Source organism: Anguilla rostrata, chromosome 4 (genome assembly GCF_018555375.3).
Source record: "Anguilla rostrata isolate EN2019 chromosome 4, ASM1855537v3, whole genome shotgun sequence".
NCBI classification, from domain to species: Eukaryota; Metazoa; Chordata; class Actinopteri; order Anguilliformes; family Anguillidae; genus Anguilla; species Anguilla rostrata.
Genome location: NC_057936.1, coordinates 43085757 through 43102337, shown reverse-complemented (window position 1 = coordinate 43102337; position 16581 = coordinate 43085757). Strand labels below are relative to the sequence as shown.

Below are 16581 nucleotides of genomic sequence, written 5' to 3'. Positions count from 1 at the left end.
CACCTTGAGAACTGTGAAAGTAAAGACAGGCCTGTAAGTAGTAAAGTGATGTTTATCCTCAGCTTTATATAATGGGATAACTTTAGCAATTTTCATTTTACTTGGAAATGTACCCGTTTGGAAGGACAAGTTACAAATGTAGGTTAGTGGTTTTACAATACCATCAATGACGTTCTTGACTATTGTCATATCAATTTCATTCCAGTCAGTAGACGTTTTATTCTTACACTTACTAACAATATCTATGATTTACTTCTCTTCCACTGCTCTAAGACAAATTGAGCTCGGATTTCTATCCCGATAATCATCAACAACCTCCCCCTCTGTTGTCTCTGGGTCATTGATTGCTTCTGCCAATTTTGGTCCAACACTTACAAAAATGAAATACAAAAGAATTACCATTAACAACATAATTCATATTATTTATGGTCTTATCATTATCAATAAAGTACTGCGGGTAACATGAGTTTCTTGATCCATTTCTAATAATTCTGTTTAAGACATTCCATATGCCCTTAATGCTGTTTTTGTTATCCTCTAATGTTTTATTGTAATAATCCTTCTTCCTCATAATAGTAGTTAAGTCATTTTTATATTTTTTATGTTTATTTTCTGCATCTATGGTTCTATACTTTATGAATTCTCTATATAGGGTATTTCTTTTTACAGGCATTTTGTAGCCCCTTTGTGATCCACGGACTATCTGTATAGTTTTGTTTTCTGCTGTATTTTTTTATTGGACAATTTTTGTCATACAGCAATTCGAATAATTTTAAAAATGTTTCATATGCTTTGTCAATATCATCTTCATATATTATTCTCCAGTTTTGTGATAGTAATTCACTTGTAAATGCATTCATGGCTTCTTCTGTTCTCACTCCTTTGTATTTAACGTTATTGGCATCCTTATCCTTCTCATAATTACAGTCATAGACTACAAAAACTGGTAAATGATCACTGATGTAATTAATTAGTAGCTCGCTCACTGTATTGTCCTCCATAACATTTGTAACTATATTATCTATTAGAGTGGCACAGTATGATGTTATTCTACTTGGTTTAGTGATCATTGGATATAAACTCATACTATACATAGCATCAATAAACTCGTCAGTCATTTTGTGCTTATTACGATTGAACAAATCTATATTGAAATCCCCACAAATAAACATTCTGATTTGTTTTGGCAAACATTCCCTCCATACTATCCTTAAATATTTCAATGTTAGATCCCGGTGCTCTATATACACAGCTAACAATTACATTTTTCTTTTTTTCCATGCAGATTTCTATGGTGATACATTCCAGCACATCATCAATAGTGGTTGTCATACTGTCCACTACCTTATAATTGAAGCTGTTATCCATATACAGAGCCACACCCCCTCCTATTTTGTTCTTCCTGTTCATATAAGTCAATTCGTATCCATTCAACTGTAAATCCACACCCTTCTCAGATCAGAGCCAAGTCTCAGATATAGCTATAACATTGAATGGTTTCTTAAATTGGCATAAATATTCTTTGATGTTTTGAAAATTTGCATATAGACTTCTGCTGTTAAAGTGAATAATTTTGACATTCCTTGATCTGACTTGACCTTCATGTTGAATTGATCATCTGTGTAGTAACTGCAATTGTTGTTTAGACTGTTGAAGAAATTATTCTCAGGGTCAATATTTTGTTTTAATTCATACATATTATGTTCAGTGCATTTTAAAGTTTTGAGATACCAACCATCACAGTTTTCATATAGGTCTTCCAGCCCTCCGCAGCTGAAGAGATTCACTTGATCTCTTCATCATCAGCATTGTTAAATGGAAAGATTATATTGCCATCTTTGCAAAGCTCATTTTCTGCTGTTTTACAATTTAAACAATCCATTCCATTACAAGACTCCGTCATAATCCCAGACCACAGTCAGCATCATCCTCACGTTCCATGCTCTTAGCGAGCTGTCCTTATTACCAGAGGTGGGTAACCCGGCTTCAAAGAGTAAAAAGACTGACCATGTATTTGCTCCACCACCATGCACTAAACCAGCTGATTCTAATTAGCATAACTCTTCAGCATGATAGGAGAACTAATTATTGTAATCAGCTGGTTTAGTGCATGGTGGTGGAGCAAATACATGGTCAGTCTTTTTACTCTTTGAAGCCGGGTTACCCACCTCTGCTTATTACCAAAGTTAAAGTAACCACTCATTTTAAATGAGTAACGTTAACGTTCGGCTAGTTCATTACCTTGTTGCGCTGCTCTCCCAGGAGTTTGCCTCACTGGTACTTGTCCAGTTCTGCAATCTCCCTGATGACCTGCACTTTTGCCTCCTCAGGTGACCCATTCAGTTTTATGAAAACCTTGCAGTTTTCTGTCCACATTGATTGAATCTTGTTCTGTTTTCTTAGGAAGCGTACCCGTCTAGCAATGTCAGCCTTCTTCTTTGTCAGGTGTTCGTTCACATATACGTTGGATCCCTTCAGCTTACTCCCCTGTCTAAGCAGTGCGCTTTTTTGTTTTCTATTCACAAAGCGAATTATTATGGCAGGGTTTTCGCTTTTGTCTTTTCTCGGTAGAATATGACATCCCTCGATATCCTTGCTGTCCATGGGCATGCCCTTGCTGTCAAAGAAAGCGATCACCTGTTGCTCAAGGGAGTGTAGTTCACACTCGGGTGGTTCCCCACTAGCAACCGCAGTAGACCTCGCAAATGACCGGTGCCGGGTCTCCAGCCCGCTGATAATTAGGTTGTTCATCCGGGAGTACTGTTGCAGGTCTGCTACTCGATATTCCAAGAGGGTAATCCTCTTATCCTTCTCGCTGTTTTGTCTTTTCAGTTCCTTGACCTCTCCCATCAAATCCATTATCATTTTCTGTTGTTTAGAGATAGTTGCAATCTCTTCCGACATAAAGTTGAGCGATTTCTTTATGTCCTCGACTTCCTCGTCCATAATTGCACAACTTTTCTTAGGCGCCATTTTGTCAATCCTGCAGTAACAATAATTTCTATTTATTTTAACAACAATAAATTCTATTTATTTTAACAACAACGCAGAGTATTCTTTCAACTCCGGCTTGCCGCCATAGTATTTCGAAACGGAACAGCTGATTGTTTTTGGAAGTTAAGCAGTTTGGTTGTAATATGGGATAGGATACTGGCACTGTATAGCACAATACAATTCTGTACATATAATGTAGAATGTAGTGACGAGTCAGATGTTACAGTATTAGTATTATGGTTCATAAGTGAAACGCTCTCTCAACAAGATTGCTGGGTATCGCTACACAGAATCTCATTATGAACTAATACCATTTTACACACGTAGCCTATAATTAGTATGAAACAGACAACAATCAGTTACACTGGACTCATAACACAAAGTTATTTAACCATACAATTAGGTTTACAGTCTAGCCGCTATCTTGCTATTGCTGGCATCCGTACGGATGTACGCATAAATAGCTAACGGTTGGTTAAACTTCAAATTATGGCGTTACTTACAAGTCGGAGTGTGGAGAGGAGAGGAAGAGAGTAAAGAGGGAGGAGAAAGTGATCCCTGAGACCCAGCTGAGGCAGCATGCACTAAGTTTCAAAGCTGGAAAATGCAACTTGGGAGAGGCCAGCTTGATCTGCAACACCAGACTCTCAACACGAGCCCGTCAGTACTTCAAGGCATAGACACACGGTTCCAAAGCGGTGTCCAATGGCACGACGATCCAGGGTTATTCGGTGAGGACACCGAAGCTAGGATAGCTTCCTAAAAATCAACGTGAGCCACGGCTCAGATACGGTGGAAAAAGGAAAAATTTGAAAAAGGAAAAAAGAAGAGTGTCGGCCTCGGTCGTCATTGACTTAAAAACCTGGCCTGGTGATAGAGGTCTGGGATCGTATTCACAAAACATCTTAAGGCTAAAAGTAGCTCCCAACTTGCTGATTTAGGAGAAACTCCTTAAAAATAATGGGCATGTTGGTCCTAATTTTAGGACTCCAAAATTTTTGGTCTAAGAGTATTTCACAAAGCGTTTTAGCGCTAAAACCAGCTCCTAAATCTGTGAAAAGTTGGAGGTAGTCAAGATTTTTATTTATTTATTAGGGGTCCAAGCAGCGAAGCTGGTGGAACCCTATTGTATCTGTTAGGATTATTATTATTATTATTATTAGGGGTCCAAGCAGCGAAGCTGGTGGAACCCTATTGTATCTGTTCGGATTATTATTATTATTATTATTATTATTATTATTTTTCTCCGCTAAAAGTGTCTGAGGCTCAGCAACCATAAGTCCTAGAGCAACCAAATTTGGCAGGTGGGTTTCTATGGCCCCCCACTACTCAGGCACTAAAAATCACCTATGTCGGCCAGATGGCGGCGCTATAACAAAGGGTCATGTTTAAAAGGTCATAACTCCCACACCGTAAGTCAGATCAACACAAAACTTCATCGACTGGTGCACTACAACTTTGCCATTGGGACCACCTATGTCCGCCATATGGTTTGCCCATCATTTGGACTTTTTCATTAGGTGGGGTGCGGAAGAGCTGGAGCTCCAAATCTAAGTGCTACGACATCTAGTAAACTTCTTTACGGCAAGCGACATCCATGGCGACGCAAGTAATCCGACACCGTAGGTCTAGTTTTTAGCAGTGAGGGGACGGACTGACCGTCGGGGAAGGAATGGAAGACAGTGCCACCCAGAGTGCATGCTAGGCTACCAAGAGTTTCTTAGTAAAAGCTTTTTGAGAGGATGTATAATTACTTTTCTTGAGCCTGCATCCATTTGAAGACAGTATCGTGAGTTCGTTTAGTCTATGAATCTGTCATTATGCTGAGAAATAGCTAAACCATTTTATTTATAGGTTCTGAGTTACTGTGCAAACGCGCGAAAACACGCTGGTATAATGAAACAATGACGGTAGCCTAATACATATATCGTCCGCTTCGTTCCCGTGCTAGCATAACATAACGACCTACAGCTGCAGTGTCTCGCTGGAATTACTAATATTGAATATAAACAAAAGACGCAATTCATGCTGTAGTCTGCCAATGTCTAAATAAATAATACGGTCCATTTGAAGACAATATCGGGTGAGTTCGTTTAGTCTTTAAATCCGTCATTATGCTGAGAGAAATCGTATTCTCAATTTAATCTCTAAATTGACTGTAAGCTTAAGGTTGTAACTTGGTAGTTGTTTCGTGGTGACTTAGTCTTAACTCGTCTTAACTATTGCTTGTATTTTTGCATAGACTGCGTTTTTGCTGTTCTTGTTTGTGTTAGTGTTAATCAGTTTAACCTACAGGGTCCAAGTTGAACTATGCGGTTGTTCCCTGCACTTGGAACGGTACTTCTCGCTAGGGTTTTCGACACACTTGTTCCTGATTATGATTATACACTTTGTTGTACGTCGTACTCTGGATAAGAGCGTCTGCCAAATGCCTGTAATGTAATGTAATATTCCGTAGCAACAAGATAAACCCGACATTAGCCCTAAAATATGCCAATACAGCAGTGAAATAACGATAGCTGGCATTCAGTGCTCACTGAATAACGAAATAAACGAGACAAAGTTTAAAAAAAAATTATACCATGTCATTCCACAGTCAATATCTGGGACTAAACATTGAATAAATATACAATCGTACCATTGGTTTTACGCGTAGAGATGTCTCTTTTGCGACTGAGTGGTCATATATTGTCTTGGATAATCCGTTTGTGAAATGTCGGCTACCTTCAAAAATAGCTGTGCGTAATACCACACCTGTTGCTTACGGCGTTGTCGCCCTTTTTAGTACAATTTGGCTTGATTGACAATTCATTTATTCAGTAGGTGAGAGTATAAGCTTTCTAACGATGTATAACATGTCTGATTTTGCTTTTGGAATAGCGTTTTATAGGTCAGCGTAACCAAAATTTTTCTTATCTGCCAATGTCTAAATAAATAAAACGGTAGGCTACTTTGCGCGCAGCACGCAGATCGCGAGTTGATATTACGTCTTTTTTTCCCGTTTTTTCTCAATGTCGTATTTATTATTTGAAATGTGTATTTATGTGTTATTATTCTATCTGTCTCTGTGGCGCTCTGAAATGTGCATTCTCTGCTAAGCTGAGCAATGGATTGGAATATGTCTGACGTAGTGTTGCACGATATACCAAAACTTCAGCACTTTATCGATACTTAAAAAAAAAAAAAAAAAGAAACGGTTCGGTATTCGAATATTTCGACATTCGGTAGTTTTGAGTCAAATGTAAAAGCCAGGGAAAATTGTCTCCCGCATTACTGATTGACAGGATGAAAAGTGTAATTTGTCAGAATCGTCGCTAGATGGCAGTATCAACTAAGGTTGCCAAGTGAGGTGACTTGCGCTTGTGCACTCAGCTCCTTGATACAGCGCAAGCTTTGACTCAGTTCACTTCAGTAGCAAAAGGTGTTCCAATTTATAGATAGATGCTGTATTGTTATTAAAATATGCTGTTTTTAAATCTATTTAAAGGTGAAAGACCTGTTTTAATGATTATTTAGTTTACAACTGTTTAATTTTTGAAATATATTTAACATATTTTTCTATTGTTCAGTGTTGTAACACTATAGGCCTATGCATATTAATATGTTGACTTAAAGGTTGTTAATGAACCAGGTTGTTAATAAACCATGAATTCGAAAATGAGGTCAACCCTTGTGGACATTACGTTTCTGATCTATTAAAGTAATTTCAGTATCGTTAGGTACCGAGTATCGAATTAGCATCGTTTAAGTTTCAAGTATCATTTCAGTATTGAGTATCGTAATACTAAACCTGGTATCAGTATCAAAGTCAAAATTTTGGTATCTTGACAACACTAGTGTGACACCTTTTTTAGTTGTGGCGCAGAAACACTGCAGCTGTACATACATGCCGGACCATCTAAGTGTTACGACATGCCATCTAAGTGTTACGACATAGTAAAGGCCTTTACGGGAAGCGGCCAGGACATATCCATGGCGCCGTAACTAAGTCATCCGACAGCGTCTCTTAGCACAAAATTGGCCATAAGTCATCAATATTTTATACGATCATCATGATATTCAGTAGATATGTTGGGTGAAGGTATATGATCATGAGGACAAAACCATTTTAAAATCGCTCCATAGGGGGCGCGATGGTGCCAATGCTTGTACCCCTGCCAACGCCGCTTGCGGCTTTAATTAATTAATTAATTAATTTATTTATTTATTTATTTATTTTAACCTTTATTTACCCAGGGTAGGTTCACTGAGCATGGATGCTCTTTTGCAGGAACGCCCTGCTTCACACTCATATACATTCACACCTGGGAGCTTCCTAACACAGCCGGGTGTGTGGGACGGAGTGTGGCACAGTGGGTAAGGAACTGCGCTCGTAACCGAAAGGTCGTAGGTTCGAATCCCGGGTAAGGACACTGCCGTTGTACCCTTGAGCAAGGTACTTAACCTGCGTTGCTTCAGTATATATCCAGCTGTATAAATGGATACAATGTAAAGTGCTATGTAAAAAGTTGTGTAAGTCGCTCTGGATAAGAGCGTCTGCTAAATGCCTATAATGTAATGTAATGTAATGGGTGGCCCTATACACTCACTACGCAAGTTGCATAGCGCCCCGCAAACTACGCAAGGGCCCCACCTATCAGGGGGTATCAATGTTACAACAATGGTACAACTTAGATGAGAGGATGACGCGGAACTATCTTTCTGGTCACGAAAAGAGAAAAAAAAAACACCATGAGAATGAATTGCGGGAACAGCAATCAGGTAAACTTGTATTCTCTCCTCTCCAAGTTTGATGTCAGCAAATAACAGTAACGTTAAGTTGATGTGCTAGCTTGCAGTGCATCTCTCTCTAGTATATCTGTCTTGCTAACCTAGCTGGGCCGTGCATCTGGTCTGTCTGTGTCTTGCTTGCTTACCAGCCACTTCCAGTGTTCTGTGACTTTGTGCCTGACAAAAGTGAGAGTGAAATACGTAAAGGAATAAACCACGATGGGCTGTCCCGTATTATTTTACCGTTGTCAAGCAAAACTCTCGTTGGTAGTTTATTTGGACCGTTGTTAAGCAAAAACCTCTAGTTGTTAATTCTATGAAAACAATTCCATCGAGAAAAATAGTTCCTTCTCGTTTTATACCATATCATTTTTTGTCATTTTTTGCATTACATTATTTAAGAAAACTGCATGAAACCGGGTTTGAATGCCAGCTATCTTTAGGTTCACCGTCACTTGTCAGTGTTGTCACCTAGACTATATTAAAATTCTGGGTTTTAGGTCAGAATGGTCTCACGGCATGATTGTTATCCCGGCTAGCTAGCTAACTATTGAATTGTATTCAAAAGAGCGGTTAAGATAAACGCAATCGTTACAAAGATACGGATGAAAATGCGTCCCATAGCCATGACTTAAATACGGAATGCCTATATTCTACTGTCAAAGTAAGGGACGATTCCGTATTTTGCGATATGGTTGGCATTCCTAAATGAAGCCAGTAACTAGAACCGTGATTCAACGCTGCCATCAGTTGCGAAATTGGAGAGGATAACAAAAGGTGTCCCTTTATAATTAATTAATCATGGCCTGAAGTGAGCTATTGCTTTTATAAAACGGTCAACGGTATGACAATATGAAAGTAATAAACACACTCCAATTTAAATAGTTTTAAAACATTTTTTTTTCCTCAGACGCGGAGTGATACTGAATTGTGCAAAGGAATTAGACGTCATAGCCGTGGTGGTTAATATACCACGGCTATGAAACCAATCAGATTGCTTGATTTGAGCTACCCGTTTTATAATGCTTAATTATTACGTCTGATAAACGCCAACGGGCAACTGTGTTTATAAACTGCAGCTCAGAAAAGATAACCGCGTCGCACGTGAACATGCGTTCATATGCGCATGCACGAAATGAAACTCGCGCTTTCCAGCAGCAACCTCTGTGGAGTCCAGTCCAGACAATATATGAGCGTGATGGCACTCCTCATAGGTGCACATAATTTTAAAACAAGACAATGATTATCTAGTCTCTCAGTAAAGGTTTAGATCTGGACTAATGTAAGATGGAAAGCAATGGATTGACATTGACTAATCAAATATTCTTATTCTTAGAACGACAGATAGAGCAAACTGTTTTAAAGGAGGGAGGACTGTAGCGTCAGGTGTGACTGTGTGGCAATGTGAAATGGTTTACATGGCTCACGGGTCAGGTAGGAGGGCCCCTTAGCAGAATTTTGCTTAGGGCCCCAGCGAGGTCAGGACTGGCTCTGCTGCCCAGTACACCCACAATCCTCTATTGTTGGCCACTGAGCAGCTCCACTGGAGGGAGAGTACATTTTTTAGCCAATTAAATCAGGGTCACCCTGATTTAAGGTGGCAAGTTTTTGTGAGAGCCAGATCTGGGATTTTAGCCAGGACACTGGGGAACCCCCTCCTCTTTGCGAATAGTGTCATGGGATCTTGATTGACCACAGTGAGTCAGGACCTCGGTCTAACATCTCATCCGAAAGACGGCATCTCCTACAGCACAGTGTCCCCGTCCCTGCACTGGGGCATTGGGGTTTATTTGACCAGAGGGAATATTTCCCCCTGCTGGCCCACCAACACCAACACCACTTCCAGCAGCAACTCAGTATTCCCTGGTGGTCTCCCTTCCAAGTACTAACCAAGCCCCCACCTGCTTAGCTTCAGCCAGTCAGCCGGAGCAGAGTGTGTGGTGGTATGGCTGCTGGCATAACGAGGACTCCAAAATCACTAAGACCAAATCACAAACAATACGAAAATGGCTGCTGCCGGCAATCCGCCTCGTAATCGTGTCAACATTTAGAAGCATTTAATGATACTGAGCTTTTAAAAAGGTATCGCCTTAATCGTGAGGGTATTATGATAATAGTAGAGCTAGTCAGGGATGCAGTCACTTCACTAACAAACATAAACAACCCAATGACACCGGACATCAAGGTTCTGACAAGTCTACGCTACTTGGCCACAGGGAAAATGCAGCTATGCAGCGCAGACGAACTAGGTATATCTCAGTCATCTGTCAGTAGAATATTACATCAAACAATAAATGCCCTCTCCAGACCCCACATCATCCAACAATTCATACGGTTTCCTCGTGATGTCCGCCAACTATAAAGAAACAAAGCCCACTTCATGGCCATAGCTGGACTACCCGGTGTAGTTGGTGCTATAGATGGGACACATGACCAAATTATTGCACCATCACAAGATGAACACACATTTGTCAACAGAAAAAAAAATCATAGCATCAACATACAGGTGGTTTTTGATGCCAACTACAATATTCTTGACATTTGCACCAAGTGGCCAGGCTCAACACATGACTCCCGGATCCTACAGGAGAGTGGCCTGAGGCTGCTGTTTGAGAGGCATCATGTCCCAGCTGGATATCACTTGTTGGGGGACAGAGGCTATCCCTGCAGGATGTGGCTCCTCACGCCTTACATCCACCCACACCCGGGACCTCAGTTCAATTACAACAGGTAAGCTCACAAAATAACCATGTAGTATAAAAAGCCTTTTAAAAAATGTTGCATATAGAAAAAATTGCCTGTATTGAACCTTTCAATATGTATTCACAGTCTCACTCAAGTTGTTATATGTTTTAGAGCCCACAAGAAAACTCGCAGTGTTGTGGAAAGGGGCATTGGGCAGATGAAATGTCATTTTCATGCGCTACATGGGGAAATCTGGCTAACTCCATAGAAAGCAAGCAGGATCACCACTGTCTGTGCCATTCTGCACAACCTGTGCCAGCAACGCAATATCCCACCGCCAGAGGGGTATGAAGATGATGATGATGATGATGATAATGCTGTTGACGATGACGACAATGTTGCTGCCGCTGATGATGATGAAGGCGGAGTGGCTGTTCACGTACGACATGGACTGGCATGGGACAGGGACCACTTCACCAATACACACTTTGGGTAAACCATCACAACAACAATATCCTGCTGATAAGAGCAGAGAGTAATGTCAGTTTGAATTTTCAGTTTGAATAGTGCAGTTTGATTACATTGACCTTGGCTTACCAAGCCATAATAAGTATTTCAATTACAATTATTGTAGCTTTACCTTGCATCTGCACAAATCAGTCAAAACACAAGTTGTTGTAATGTATTTATTCAAGAGATTCTTCTGAGAATAGTACTCCTCCTGTAGGTGAAGGAGCCTCTCCTGTGCGTCGAGGAGCCTATGATTTTTCTTTAATAAACTAATTTTGAGCTCCAATTTCTGTTCCAACAGAGATGCTGATGGAGCAGGACCACCATCAGCTGCTGCAGGACTGACAGGAGCAGGGACTGGAGAGAGGGTGGCAGGAGTCAGGGGGGCAAGAAGAAGGGGGGCAGGAGGGAGGGGGACAGGAGCATCGCCATGATTGGCAACAGAACTGTTGGCCCTAAAAGAGAGAGTTTTGGTATCCTATTTTGTCTAGCATATGTATCTTTGTGAGGCATTTACAAAATTATTATTATTATCATTATTATTATTTTGAAAGTCATTGTAATTATGTAATTCTTTGACTTGTGATTAAACATGAGAATCATTAATGATTGTGTTTGTGTCCCAGCTGTGAATAATTATATGAAGCAAACCTTCAATTAGAAAAACTTACCCATCAAGTTCATTCAGCAATTGCATTGCAGGGTCAATGCTCCCCTCCAGCCCCGTTATGCTGGTGTCTGAGTGCCCAAGGACACTGTACGCCACTGAGGCAATAGGCGATAGAGCCTGCTGAGCGTCCTCCTAATAAATGCAATTCATATTTTGAGTTAAAGATTACATGTTAATATAATCTGCAATGACATGTATAGCGAGGTTCATTTATGCATAAATACATTTATGTTCATTTTTGTATAGGCTAAATACATTGAATGATAGAGAATAAAACATTGTGGTGTAGTGTAGTTGAAAATAATTGGCCTACTGTTACCTGTGGCAGTTGTTTGTCTCTTGAATTCTACAATCTCTGCCCTTACCTGAGACTGCAAAGAATACCAGCACTTTTCACAGTCATCGGTGGTTATGGACAGAAGTGGGAAAGCCGCATTTATTTGCAAACATATATTTTCTCACTTCTTTTTTGGTTTTTGAAGTTGTCCCAACTCCAGATTTTCCTTTAATAATCTTCCTTTCATGCACAAGTTGGGCAAGAAGGAAAAGCTGTTCTTGCGTCCAGTTTCGTTTTCGTTTGCAGTGCAATGTAGCGTCACAAGTCTTCTTATTATCAGCCATGGTTATTCTAGATAATTAAAAGGCTGCTTATATGCATATCCGCTATGCACCAAAGGTTTGGAACAAACTCCCATTACAAATAAGACAAGCAACCTCTGTTGATAGTTTTAAGAAACAGCTCAAAACCCATTTTTATGATCTTGCTTTCAATTAATTTCACCTTTTTATTTTAACACCATTGTTATTATTTTATATTTCTTTTCTATTTCTTATACTTGTTTCCTATTTCTTATACTTGTTTTATGCTTTTTATATCTTAGGATTGTTTTTATCATCAATTTATTTTATTACTATTATTTTATTTTATTAATTTCATTTTTATTAGTATTATTTTTTCTTGATTATTTTTTTATTTTATTTGTAATTTACTTCATTTCTGCTATTATCATTATCAATTTATTTTATTACTATTTTTATCTTATCTTAATACCTGTGGTACTGATTTCTGTTGTTTCTCTTGTAAAGCACTTTCAGCTGAATTTTTTTTATATGAAAGGTGCTATATAAATAAAGTTTATTATTATTATTATTATTATTGCCCTATCAGCCAATCACTGTGGGTATAGTAAGTAAGCTTATTCATGAAACATGACATCATCCATAGCAATGAGGTCAACCCCGCCCTTTCTCTTAGCTTAAGATTTCTCCCTAGTCCGTAGTAAAAGTTGGTCTCAGCAGCTTTGTGAATAGGTTTTAAGAGGAAACTCTTAGCTGGAAACTTTTACTGCTATTTGGAAGACCTCTTAGTGGTAAGATAAAATGTTTTGTGAATACGGGCCCTGAACTGTCATTGGCTGTTTGGAGGGCACACCTTCATATCACGTATGCCTTTCCCATTGTGGGGCTTCAATAGCTTTGGTAAATATTTATTCAATTTTGATCTAGTTGGATAATTATTTAGCAATACAAGAAAGGTGGATATACTTAGTACCCCGACCTTCGTTGTGAGTATTAAAATATACCCATACTAAACATGATTACGTTTGGTTCAGGTTAAGAGAAGATGAATAATTATTTCTAAGTCATGCAGGCTAGGGAACTCAGAAACACAATACTCTAATATTCTAATAGCCTGCACTCACTTTGATTTTTTCAGACCTGTTGGATATTGAATTGTATTTGCTAATTATTGTATTAGACTTTCTTCCATTCGCTGGTGTGAATGGAGCGGCCTTGAAATACTGAGGGTACCCGCTATTCACCGGGGGTGCTCTATAGGGATACGCAGCAGTTATCTAGGCACTGAGTTGGCACAGTCCAAAGATATCACACCGTGGGGGGTTCACACCGCGAGTGTGGTTAACAGCGAATGAACATTCGTTACTATGCCTCCACAACATGCAAGGAAGTTGTTAATCCCTCCCCAGTGTCATCTATAGCTTTGATCTTAGAATTATGAGTATCTGGCATGAGGGGTTTGGCGATCCTGAAGGGAAGTGGAAGATAGTGTTGGAATGTTGAAAGTAACAGACACAGGCTCATTTGGGAGCTCATGCAGAAATAAAGCATTTGAGCTTTCCGGGAGAGGACTGCGGAGAAACAACTTACAACTGCCCTACAACAGTATTCCACAACTTTATAAATATCACTCAGATTTTATCTGCGGCAGAGACACCAGAACTGGGTAAGCCAATCAGCAGTGCTGGGACCATTTAGTCAACACACACGCACAAACACACACACACACATGCAAACAAGCACACATACACAAACAAATGTACACATGTAAACACACACACACACACACACATGCAAGCATGCACATATGCATACTCGCCCACACACATTAACGAACATGCAGACACATGCTCAGAATTGCTCTTTTTCCAGCTATGAGGAAGTTTAGCTGAGCAAGTTTTCTGCTCTAGGCTATTTATAAGGACAGGGCATGTTGTGAGCTGTGGCTACATTTTCGCTTCCATTTTAAAACATGATCAACTCCACTGTACCTAACCTAAAAAGGGGCATTACCCAGTTATTCCAGCATTAGACAGCTGGGTGGGGTTTGATTCTGAGACTTCAGGGGAAACTGGGCCTGTCCATCAAATCAATTTTAGATGATAAGTGGCTGGTATGGCTGGCCAGGATGTGTACTCAAAGGACAAATCATCATGCTCCTATTTTTCATGAGCTCTCTCTTCCTTCCAGCAGAAGCAGGCCTTAGCCATTATAATCGATAAGAAATGTGGACAAAAAAACTGGCAGTTTTCTGAGTGGCCCTGTGCATCTCCCCACTGTTTTTAAAGGGGGAAGGGGGGTTATGAAGAGAGAGGTGCCTTGGCAGTCCATGCCAATGGCATCACTACGAAGCACCACTTTCATTTATGCCTGGAGTGCATCGCTGACAGTATAGACTCCTGATCGCTAGCTCTCTCTCACCAATGTCTGCTCAATTGATATGAAACAAGGACCTGTGTTATATCAGGAATATTTTAAACAGGTTTTGTTAAACATGATGCAAAGCTGAGTGCAAGCTGACATGATATAACACAGATTTGAGCTCCATATCACTTTAATAAAAAAAAACTGATCCATCCACAGATATCTTCACAGTATGGAAAGGCCTTTTAAATGGAAAACTTTAATGGGATGTGTAATAGGGTGTTTCCCTCCACAAGCTGCATTTACTCGGTCACCATGCAGAGGGAGGTCCATTTTCGCATTCAGCTAGCATTCATGCAGAATCTTATTAATTCATTAATATTTTGTGTACCAATGTAATAATTCTGGCAACTTCAAAAATCTGAACATCGAGGAAAGGAGGCTGAATGAGATATTTTAAATTTTTCTATTGTGGCTGTGTGCTTGCAATTTCAATATTGTTGTTAAATCATTGTGTTACTTAGTGGCAGTTAATTTAGATTACATTACTGAGGAGGGGAAATATGACAACTGACTGAAAAGAAGGCTCTATCAACCTCTGGTGAGGGATGACTGAATTGCATGTGATAACTGCCTTAGATAAATTGTTGTCCCCAGTGGCAGCTGGTGATAAAAAAAGTTTTTTTGGGGGGGGGGGGGGGCACCCAGTTTTGGGGGGTACAAACAAACTGAAGCAGCACTTCATAGCTCAGCAAAAAAAAAAAACAAATCAAAAAACAACACAACACACTGTAATGTTGCCTAAACACAGGCCAGTAGCACTACTTGAGCATAAATTTTGCCCTCCTTTCCTTCTGGCCTGCAAATTTCAAAATGACTTTCTGGGTAAAGTCATTCATCTCAGTCACCAGTCTCTTTTTTGTTGACAGCATGGCCAATGCATTCAGCCTTTACTGGGTCATGGTGTTTCTGAGAAAAGTTTTCATTCTTTTCAAGGTTGAGAAGCACCTCTCTGCTTCCACCGTGGTCATGGGTGTGGTGATGAGGATCTTTAGAAGAGTGACAGTCTCTGAAAAGACTTCTTCAAGATTATTCTCCATAAACAACTGGAATGGGTCCACAGCACCACGACAGGCTTTGAACTCTTCCTTTCTGTAAATGAGACTAAGCTCTGTCTTCAGCTTGCTTCCATTGACCATTGGGTAGGCCTTCAAGGAGTTGCTCAGTGCATCTTCAGGAAATGCCATCTTGTACTGTTCAAGCCTCTTCCCCTGCAGCAAGGTGGCACTGACAAGGTGGTTTGTGAAGGAGAAGCGTTCCCTGGTGTGTCTCAGTATGGTATCAGACCTATAGAGAGAAGAATAAAAATTTTAAAAATAATATGTAGAGATGACAAAATGCCCATTTCACCTACATCACCTAAAATTACCAACAGGCTCTATTTCTAAATATGGAAATACTAAAGTAATTTTTACTGCCACTGTTACATTTTATGAAGTCAAAAAGAGTAGGAAAATATTAGCTAACTCCAAGCTAACTCATTTATAGAGCCTTCTGCTACCATCTGCTGGACAAAATGTGAATATGTGAATGCTGAAGATTATTGCTTAAGTCTTGTGAGATGTTTACCATTCTGCAGTGTATATCCTTGATCTTTTCACTATGAAACTGCCAACTGTAACAACCCTCCTGTTTCTTCACAAGTATTCAACATTTCTTTAAACCCTTTTTTTCACATGGTCTTTACTTAAAACATTCAATCACTTCTACTAATAAATCACAGGTTGGTTTCACCAAGACAATATTCATTTTTAACTGTTAGGCTTTTAGCTCTAATTTTATACTAGTTCAACTACTTGCAGTTACATTTCAGGCTTTTCGATTTAGTTCCTAATAAACATATTTCATCTACACAAAGTAGGTAAAAAGTTGACAAACATCCTTCCACAAAGATTACAATAAAAATACTGCTGAAGAATGCTTCTGTTTTTCTTTTTAATTAAAATTAT

At 39.6% G+C, this 16581-nt stretch overlaps 1 protein-coding gene and 1 long non-coding RNA gene across 2 annotated transcripts in view; both read left to right on the top strand.

Moving 5' to 3' along the window:
- ptchd1 (patched domain containing 1) overlaps positions 1–16581 on the top strand; it is a 68142-nt gene that overhangs the window by 21662 nt on the left and 29899 nt on the right. The gene's annotated exons all lie outside the window — the stretch shown is intronic.
- Positions 7573–11337, top strand: LOC135254136 (uncharacterized). Its single transcript, XR_010329765.1, has 3 exons — positions 7573–10494; positions 10621–10941; positions 11261–11337. It is a non-coding gene; the product is annotated as an uncharacterized LOC135254136 (long non-coding RNA).